Consider the following 10,148-nt stretch of genomic DNA (forward strand, 5'->3'; position numbering starts at 1 on the left):
TGTTACCTAAGCTGCAGTGCAGTGGTGTGATCATGGCTCACTGCAGCCTCAACCTCCCAGGCTCAAGCAATTCTCCCACCTCAGCCTCCTGAGTAGCTGGGACTACAGGTGCACACCACCACACCAGGCTAAGTGAAAATATTCTTTATATTCCATTAAGAGTCCTTTCAATACCATGATCTCTTTTATTTAGTTGCAGACTTGTCATGGAAATGAAGGTGTCATTGGTCATGTTCAATGATTATCCTCAGTTAAAAGTGTTCAGGTATCAGTTTATCTATATTGATCTTTTGGTTAGTAGCTGTTTTCAATATTTCAGATAGTGTTAAAAATCACTGAAGAGACGATCTAGCAGGGTGTGGCATTCAACAATTCTGAAAGAATAAATTTACCATGTCCCCTGCCACAAAAACTGTCCTGTTGAATTTCCAGGGTCATGGCCACCCCACTGGCAGCCTGTGAGTCTTTCCCGTTTGCTAGAGAGATCAAAAGCTCAGGTGGTGGTAGTGGTGGTAGTGCAGGAATAAGCATAATTCTCTTATGCTACAGGAAGTATGTTCAGCATATATATGAAGCTCTCTTACTGGCCAAACTAGGTGTCCTGGGGTTGGAGCTTATCACATAAGCCCAGGTGTCTGAAAATGAAAGACCTGGGGCTTGACTGAAGCAATTTTGCCAACAGGGAGCTATCCAAGGTACTAACCTCTTTCATCAGCACTTGCTGACCGGATAGCATGTAGCTGCTCTCCTGGCAGTGACACGGCCATTTTTTCAGAAAGGAGCCAGCCCTGATTGCCTGAACCAAGTTCCATCCTGCTTGACTTGGTCTGACCTATGCCTGGCCTGGCCTTTCCTAACCTCTATACCTCACCTAACCTCTATACCTCACCTAACCTGTGCCTGTTGTGGCCGTGACATTGTCTGCTGTGACAACTGCCCCAGCTATAACCTAGACCAAGCTTGTCCAACACACAGCCTGTGGGTTGCATGCAGCCCAGGATGGCTTTGAATGTGGCCCAACACAAATTTGTAAACTTTCTTAAAACATTATAAGCTTTTTTGTGATTTTTTTTCTCATCAGCTATCATTAGTATATTAGTGTTTCTGTATTTTGTGTGTGGCCGAAGACAATTCTTCCAATGTGGCCCAGGAAAGGAGGCCAAAAGATTGGACAGCGCTGACTTAGACTAATGGTTCTGAAACCTGGCTCAGCATCAGGGTTACTGGGAGACATTGTTAAAATAGCATGAATCAGAATCTCTAGGAGTGGGGCCTAGGAATTTGGGGACCGCTATCCTAGATTAATTTCTTGGCTGTTTTACCATGTTTCCTGGAAGAATTGAGTCTAATTCCTCTTGTTTTTCTTTTCCACTGAATGGAATGTAAATTGTAGTATTTAAATTTTTCAGAATGAATAAACAAATGATGATATATCCATACAATGGAACAGTACTCAGCAATGGAAAGGAGCAAACTATCGATATGCTCTACACAATGGAGAAATCTCAAATAATTATGCTGACTGAAAGAAGTCATACAAAAAACTAAACATATTGTATAGTTGAATGTATATAACATTCTATGACATGCAGAGTAATCCATAGTAATAGAAACCCAGGGATGGGTTGGCAGGTGGCAGCACAAGAGAACTTTGTATGGGCTGGGTATGTTCATTTCCTTTATCCTTTTTTTTTTTTTTTTTTTGAGACGGGGTCTTGCTCTGTCCCCCAGGCTTGAGTATAGCATGATCTTGACTCACTGCAACCTCTGCCTCCCGGGTTCAAGAGATTCTTCTGCCTCAGCCTCAAAGTAGCTGGGATTACAGACGTGCACCCCTACACCTGGCTAATTTTTGTTTTTGTAGTAGAGATGGGGTTTCACCATGTTGGCCAGACGGGTCTCAAACTCCCAACCTCAAGCAATCCACCCGCCTTGGCCTCCCAAAGTGCTGAGATTATAGGCGTGAGCCACAGCGCCCAGCCCATTTCCTTTATTCTAATCATTATTTTATGGGTGTACACACACATGAAATTATATCCTTTAAGCAATTTCTTATTTATTGAATGTCAGCTATAACTCAATAAAGCTGTTAAAAATAAATAAATAAAAGTTTCAGGGAGATGATTGGATAAAAGTGTATTAAAAATCCTTATGCTATTAAAAACATGGAGGTTCTTCAAAAAATTAAAAATAGAATTACTACATGATCCAGCAATCCTATTACTGGGCCTATTTCCAAAGGAAATAAAATCAATATGTCAAAGAGCTATCTGCATCTCATGTTCACTGCAGCATTAGTCACAGTGGCCAAGATCTCTTAGGAACCAACCCAAGTGTCCATCAACAGATGACTCGTGAGGGCTCACAGGGAAGAGAGAATGAGCTCCTCTCTGTATGGTGGCTGCAGTATGCTGGAGGTGCCTGTGACATGACTAGGCCCCTTGCTCCTTCCCCAGCCCAAGGGCAGTAACAGCAGTATCTGTACTGCTGCAGTTGCAATGGGAGAGGGGCTACGGTTTGTCTCTAGGGTTTCCTCCCCAGAAAATATAAAGCCTCCACCAGCTGAAGTGTTCAGGCAGAGGCAGGGTGGTTGTGCTAGGAGCCCAGTTTGAAAGGCCTGCCCAGTGAGGTATAACAGAAGCAGGGACATGCAGAAAACAGTCTGGCCACTTTTCCATAAGGCAGCCATGCTGTGCTGGGGGTCGACTAAGTCCTTAATCTTTTCACTCCCTCTCGAGCCTGAAGGGAACAGAGGAGGAGAAAGTTGCAAAGCAGCAAAGGTAGTGGCTTGCTTGCTACTACTGGGTGCTCCATCCCAGGGAAGTGCAGAGTAGCTGCTGGCCTGAGAGCCCAGATGGAGATGGGATGGCTGAGATCCCACATCGGGAGGCTCTGCCCAGTGAGGAGTGGTAGGGACACGTACCCACGTGGAAAACAGTGTGGCTACTTTTCCTAAGGCAGCAAAACTGGTGGGCCTACCTGCTCCCTCTAGGAGCTCTGTCCCAGGGAAGTACCTTCTACCCTTCACCAGGCAGGGCCCTCAGCCTGGGCCCATAGAGCAGCTGTCCCACCCCCAAGTGAGCATTTCCACTGGTGGTGGCTCTGAGTTTCTCTGGGGTGGAGCTTCCAGAGGCAACTGACAGCCCCTCTGCCACTACCACTGCAGTGGTTCTGTCCTTGCTGCCCTTGTACGGGGGAAAAGGACGAAGAGCCTGAGGGCTTTACTTATACCATCAGCTGCAGCTGCCCTAAGGAGAAGAGGGCAGTCTGTCTTCCCTGTGAGCCTTGTCCCTGCTGTTTGTCCCCAGGCAGAGCCTCCTGGCTTAGGCCCACAAGGCAGCCACTGAAGTCTGGGCCAGTTGCACGGATTGGTCATGGCTCTGCATTTCTCTGGATTGGAGCTTCAAGAGACAAGTGAAAGGCCCTCTGCCATTGTGCCAAGGTCCCTGACCTGAAGCTGGGTAGGGAACGTAAAGGCTGAGCTCACCCCAGGGCTGCAATGTGCAGCCCAGGAGTGCCAAGCCTAGATCTGCAGCCAGCACTCAAGTAGGAGAGGAGCTCATACTCTCAGAGCACAAAGAGGGAGCAGAACTGCAAATGTGAGGAAATACAGAGGAGCCATGTGGCTCAGCAAGAGCCTGCCTATCAGCCATCATGCTTAAGCACCATCTACTGGATCACAGCCCAATTGCAATACCAAAAATGCTTTGCTGATATACCCCCATGAAACCAAGGACAAGAATTCAAATAAAGACCCTGAACAAAGCCTTGGGCCTCTGAAAACACCCAGAAACAAAGGCAACTGACCACACACTAATTACACCACAGCTAGAGGAAAACCAGCCCACACAGATGAGAAGGAACCAGTGCAAGAACTCCAGCAACTCAAAAAACCAGAGCATCTTTTTACTTCCAAATGACCTCACTAGTTCCCCAGTAATGGTTCTTAACAAGGCTGAAATGGCTGAAATGACAGAAATAGAATTCAGAATGTGAATCAGAATGAAGATTATCAACATTCAAGAGAAAACTGAAACCCAATCCAAGGAATCTAAGGAATAAGAGAAAATGATACAGGACATAAAAGACAAAATGGCCATTTTAAGAAAGAACAGAACTGGTCTGATAGAGCTGAAAAACTTACCTCAATAATTTCATAATACAATCACAAGTATTAACAGAATAAGTGGTCAAACTGAGGAAAAGAATCTCAGAGCTTGAAGATTCGTTTTCTGAAATAACTCAGTCAGACAAAAACAAAGCAAAACCAATAAAGAATTAAAAATAAAACCTCTTAGAAATATGGGATTATGTAAAGAGACCAAATCTATGACTCATTGTTGTCCCTGAGAGAGAGGGACAGAAAGCAAGCAATTTGGAAAACATTTTTGAGGATATAATCCATGAAAATTTCCTCAACTGTAATAGCGAGGGCAACATTCAAATTCAGGAAATGCAGAGAACCCCTATGAGATACTATACAGGATGATCATCCCCAAGACACATAGTCGTCACATTCTTCAAAGCCAAAATGAAAGAAAACATGTCAAAGGCAGCTGGAAATAAGGGGCAGATCACCTTCAAAGGGAACCCATCAGACTAGTAGCAGATGTTTCCGTGGAAACTCTACAAGCCAGAAGAGATTGGGGCCCATATTCAACATTCTTAAAGAAAAGAAATTCCAACCAAGAATTTTCATATCTAGCCAAACTAAGCTTCATAAGTGAAGAAGAAATAAGATCTGTTTCAAACAAGCAAATGCTAAGGAAATTTGTTACTACCAGTCCTGCCTTATAAGAGCTCCTTAAGGGAGTACGAAATATGAAAAGCAAAGATCATTACCAGCCATCACAAAAAAACACTTAAGTATATAGACCATTGATACTATGAAGCAGCCACACAATCGAGTTTGCGTAATAACCAGTTAACAACATGATGAAAGGATCAAACCCACACAAACTAATATTATCCTTGAATGTAAATGGGCTAAATGCCCCAATTAAAAGGGACAGAGTGGCAAGTTGGATAAAGAAGCAAGACCCAACTGTACACTGTCTTCAATAGACCCATCTCATATGTAACGATGCCCATAGGCTCAAAGAAATGGAAAACAGAAAAAAGCAGGGGTTGCTACTCTAATATCTGACAAAACACACTTTAAACCAACAACAATTAAAAAAGAAAAAGGAAGGCATTAAATAATGGTAAAGGGTTCAGTTCAATAAGATGACCTAACTATCCTAAATATATATTCATTCAACACAGGATCACCCAGATTCATAAAGCAAGCTCTTAGAGACCCATGAAGAAACTTAGACTCCCATACAATCATAGTGGGAGATTTCAACACCCCATCTACAGTATTAGACAGATCATCAAGGCAGAAAACTGACAAGGAAATTTGGAACCTGAGCTTGATACTTCACCAAAAGGGCCGAACAGATATTTACAGAACTCTCTACCCCAAAACAACAGAATATACATTCTTCTTATCTGCACATGGCACATACTCTAAAATTGACCATGCAACTGGACATAAAACAATCCTCAGAAAATTTAAAAAAAAAACCTGTCATACCAAACACACTCTTAGAACACAGTGCAATAAAACTAGAAATCAATACTAAGAAAAGCACTCAAAATCATATAGCTACATGGAAATTAAACAACTGGCTACTGAATGACATTTGAGTATATAATGAAGTGAAGACAGAAATCAAGAAATCCTTTGAAACTAATTAGAACAAAGATATAACATACCAGAATCTCTGGGACACAGCTAAAGTGGTGTTAATAGGAAAGTTTATAGCACTAGAGACACACATCAAAAAAATTATAAAGATCTCAAATTAACAACCTAACAACTCACCTGGAGGAACTAAAACAAGAGCAAACCAACCCCAGAGCTAGCAGAAGATAAGAAATAACCAAAATCAGAGCTAACTGAAAGAAATTGAAATGTGAAAAATCATACAAAAAATCAATTAATCCAGGAGTTTGTTCTCTGAAAACCTTAATAAGATTGACAGAGCACTAGCTAGTCTAATAAAGAAAAAAGAGAATATCCAAATAAACTCTATCAAAAATGTCAAAGGGGACATTACCACTGACCCCACAGAAATACAGCTAACCCTCAGAGACTACTACAAACACACAAGCTAGAAAACCTAGAAGAAATAGATAAATCTTGGAAACATACAACCTCCCAAGATTGAACCAGGAAGAAATTCAATCCCTGAACAGACCAACAATGAGTTCTGAAATTGAGTCTGTAATAAGAAGTCTTCCAACAAGAAAAATCTCAGGACTAGACAGATTCATAGTCAAATTCTCCCAGATGTATAACGCTGGTGCCACTCCCACTGAAGCTATTTTTAAAAATTGAGGAGGAGAGACTCCTCCCTAACTCATTCTATGAGGCCAGCATCATTTAGATACCCAAACCTGGCAGAGACACAACAAAAAAAGAAAACTTCAGACCAACATTCTTGATGAACATAGGTGCAAAAATCCTCAGCAAAATGCTAGCAAACTGAATCCAGCAGCACTTAAAAAAGCGAATCCACCAGGATCAAGTAGGGTTTATTCTTGGGATGCAAGTTTGGTTCAACATACACAAATCAATAAATGTGATCCATCACACAAACAGAACTAAAAACAAAAACCACAGATGACCATCTCAACAGATATAGAAAAGGCTTTCAGTAAAATTCAAAACTTCATGTTAAAAACTCCCGACAAATTAGGCATTGAAGGAACATACCTCAAAATAATAAGAGCCATCTATGAAAAACCCACAGCCAACATAATACTGAGTAGGCAAAAGCTGGAAGCATTCCCCCTGAGAACCAGAACAAAACAAGGATACCCACTCTCACCACTCCTAATCAACCTAGTCCTGGAAGTCCTAGTCAGAGCAATCAGGCAAGAGAAAGAAAAAAAGGCATCCAAATAGGAAGAGAGGAAGTCAAACTATCTTTCTTCACAGATGATATGATGCTATACCTAGTAAACCCCATAGTCTCTGCCCAAAAGCTCCTAGATAAACAACTTCAGCAAAGTTTTAGGATACAAAATCGACGTACAAAACTCAGTAGTATTTCTATATACCAACAATGTTGAATCTGAGAGCCAAATCAGAACACAATCCCATTCACAATAACCACAAAAGGAATAAAATGCCTAGGAATACAGCTAACCAGGGAGGTGAAAGATCTCTACAATGAGAATTACAGAACACTGCTCAAATAAATCAGAGATGACACAAGCAAATGGGAAAACATTCCATGGTCATGGAAAGGAAGAATCAATATTATTAAAAATGGCCATACTGCCCAAAGCGATGTACAGATTCAAGGCTATTCCTATCAAACTACCAATGACATTCTTCACAGAACTAGAAAAAAAAAACTATTTTAAAATTCATATGAAACTAAATAAGAGCCCAAATAGCCAAAGCAATCTTAAAGCAAAAAGAACAAAGCTGAAGGCATCACATTACCTGACTTCAAACTATATTACAAGGCTACAGTAACCAAAATAGCATGGCACTGGTACAAAAACAGACACACAGACCAATGAAACAGAATAGACAGCCCAGAAATAAAGCCACACACATATAACCATCTAATCTTCGACAAAGTTGGCAAAAACAAGCACTGGGAAAGGACTCTTTATTCAATAAATGGTGCTGGAATAACTGGCTAGCCACATGCAGAAGATTGAAATTGGACCCCTTCCTTATACCATATACAAAATTAACTCAAGATGGGGGCAGACTAAGTTGATCTTCCAGAGTGACTGTCTCTTCCAGAGTGGGCCACAGAGTGCAGGCATTGCTGTGCTCCACCTCCTCCGGGCCTGTGTTGCCACACTCCATACTGCTATGAGCTTCTTCAAAAGTTTCCCACTGTCTGGGCCAGTGGAGGGGCTCCTGTAGCAGCAGTCAGACACCAAGGCTGTGGTGAATGGGAAGGGCCTCAGCACTAGTACCCTTTACATTGCTGAGAGCCACCTGTCTTGGTTAGATGGCTCTGGATTAAGATTCTCACTGGAATACCCCACCATTTGTTTACATACATTGTCCAGGGACCGAAGTGACTATCTAGGAGAGCATTTGTATATTATGGTGAAAGCCAAATTTGAAGAAGGGTCAAAAGAATCTGTTGCTGATGAAGAAGAGAAAAATAGTGATAATGATGTGGAACTATTACTAAATTTAGATTTGTGCCTAGTGATAAATCAGCATTGGAGGCAACATTCACTGCAATGTGTGAATGCCAGTACTTGCATCCAGATGCTGAGGATGAAGATTCAGATGCTTATGATGGAGAAGAATATGATGTGGAAGCACAAGAACAAGGACGTGGGGACATCCCTACATTTTACACCTACGAAGAAGGATTTATCTCATCTAATAGCAGAGGGCCAAGCCACTTTGGAGATTAGAAGGAACGCTTTCTCAGTCTGTAAGCTGCCAGTATCATATGGCTGGGGTCAGGACAGAAGATTCAATAAGAGATGATGAAGCTGGGATGGAGGCGGATACCACACCAACAGTTGCTGGACAGTTTGAGGATGCAGATGTTGATCACTGAAAATGATTTATGCAGGTTTAAGATTGGCCTCCTCTGTGGCTTTCAGATATAGGTACATCTTATAAATCAGGAACAAATATGAAATTCCTTGAGGGATTTGGTAAATCTAACAAAACATTGGAGGTCATGGGGCCAATTTTTTCTTCTCTGTATACTTTCTCTCAAGACAGCTCATGGTTTAAAAACCCATTAACATGCTAATAATTCCCAGACTAATACTTTCTGGCCTGACCACTTCACTGAATTTTAGACATGGATACCCAATTGTCTACTTGACATGCCCACTTAGATAACTAGTAGGCAGTTCAAACTTAATATGTCCTATACAGAACCTGTAATTTCCCCTACCGACCCCATTTCAGCAGAAGGTGCCACAATCCTTCCTGTTACTCAAGCCCCCAACCTAGGGACAATCCTTGGTTTCTTTTTTTTCCTGATTCCCCATAGTCACTCCATCATCAAGTGCTATTCAGTCTATATTCAAAATATATCTCATACCTGTACATCATCAGCTCCTGCTCAAATTCTTTTTATTTATTTTTTTAACTTTTTTTTTTTTTGGTAGAGACAGGGCCTCGCTGTATTTCCAGGCTGGTCTTGAACTCCTGGCCTCAAATGATCCTCCCAATTCTGCCTCCCATGTGTTGGAATTATAAGCATGAGCTACTGCGCCTGGCCAACTCCTGCTTAGTTTCTTGCAGTAACTTATAAATTGCTTTCCTTGCTTTCACTCTTGCCCCTACAATTCATCTTCTATACGGCAGAGTGATCTTTTTAAAAGTGTAAATCAGATCATGGCCCTGCCTCCTCTCCTGAAAATTCTCCAGTGACTTCCCGTCACAAGCTCCTCACCATGGCCTCCAAGGCCTTCCATTAGCTGTCCTGGCCCACCTCTCTGACTTTTGCACTTCCTGTTTTCTCACCCCTGTACCTTGAAGTATTTGGTCCTTTGTTATTTAGGTTTAATGTCAAATCTACCCTCTCAGAAAAACTATTTAAAAACAATTATTTTTAGGGACAGGGTCTCACTCTGTTGCCCAGACTGGAGTGCGGTGGGGAGATCACAGCTCACTGCAGCCTTGAACTCCTGGGCTCAAGTGATCCTCCTGCTTCGGCCTCCCAAGTAGCTAGGACTACAGGCACACACCATTGCACCTGGCTAGTTTTTAAGTTTTTTGTAGAGACCGAGTCTTACTATGTTGCCTAGGTTAGTCTTGAACTCCTGGCCTCGAGTGATTCCAACTTGACTTCCCAAAGTGGTAGAATTACAGGCCTGAGCCATCGTGCCTAGCTGACCTCTTTTTGTTTTCTTCAAGGTACTTACCACTAATTTAAGTGATTGTGTTCATGTATTTGTTTCCTAGTTCAGTGCCTAACATTCCTCACTGAATTGTAAGCTCCAGAGAATAAGTTCCCTGTCTATTATTCAACTACTTATGCCCATTACCTACATTAGTGCCTGACTCACGGTGGGCTCTCATTGAAACGGTTCAATGAATGAATGAATGATCTGCCCATTGTACGCATGTTCTTTGCACCAAGGCCTGGCTT

The 10,148-nt window shown here is 42.0% G+C and overlaps 1 pseudogene; it reads left to right on the top strand.

Moving 5' to 3' along the window:
- The first annotated feature begins 7,885 nt into the window (after positions 1-7,885).
- LOC116480321 (methylosome subunit pICln-like) lies at positions 7,886-8,597 on the top strand (annotated as a pseudogene).
- The last annotated feature ends 1,551 nt before the right edge of the window (positions 8,598-10,148 follow it).

This window comes from Hylobates moloch, unplaced genomic scaffold, assembly GCF_009828535.3.
Source record: "Hylobates moloch isolate HMO894 unplaced genomic scaffold, HMol_V3 SCAFFOLD_3, whole genome shotgun sequence".
NCBI classification, from domain to species: domain Eukaryota; kingdom Metazoa; phylum Chordata; class Mammalia; order Primates; family Hylobatidae; genus Hylobates; species Hylobates moloch.